Source organism: Patagioenas fasciata, chromosome 3 (assembly GCF_037038585.1).
Source record: "Patagioenas fasciata isolate bPatFas1 chromosome 3, bPatFas1.hap1, whole genome shotgun sequence".
NCBI classification, from domain to species: domain Eukaryota; kingdom Metazoa; phylum Chordata; class Aves; order Columbiformes; family Columbidae; genus Patagioenas; species Patagioenas fasciata.
Window position 1 is genome coordinate 58424544 of NC_092522.1, and position 686 is coordinate 58425229.

Below are 686 nucleotides of genomic sequence, written 5' to 3' on the forward strand. Positions count from 1 at the left end.
GGTTTCTTTGTTGGAAGATATTTAGTATGTTCTACAGCCCATTATAGCAAATAACATTGCTATTTTTATGTATTTTATATGCAAGACAAGGTGGCCTCCTGGTTATGCCGTACCATTAAAAGAAAATATTAAGCCTAATAGACATGGCAGTTCCTTTACCTGATTATTTCCACTTATTAAAACACTTTTGAAGTGTTTACTTGTGATGTAATTATAATATGCAGTAAAATGTTCCAAGGGCAAAGAGCAAGTATGTTAAACTAGGGTAATAAGTAAAGCTAGTATCAGTTAGCTTGCCATTGCTTTCTTCCATTAAGCTGGCATAGATCTTAGCCCTGAGTGGTGTACATTTGTTTTTCAATGTTCTATTTAAGGATCCGAGGTTGCAGACATACTTTTGTCAGTAATACTATGCTGTCATTATCGATGCAAACTAATTGCTTCATTTCTCCAATAAGATGTTTTTCATTTTAGAATCCTTTGATTTCCTGTTAGTCAGATGGTAGCAAGAGGAGAGAGGTTCTGTAATAAAACTTTCAAAGAACAAACAGAAAAAAAAAAAAAGCCATTTAAAGTCTAACAATGTAATTCTTGCCTTCTTTTTAGTTCAAAGGGACAAATTACCAGTGGCCTCTGAAAAACCAGAACAAGTACAAGACTTCATTACAGCCAAAGATTTCAGGAAA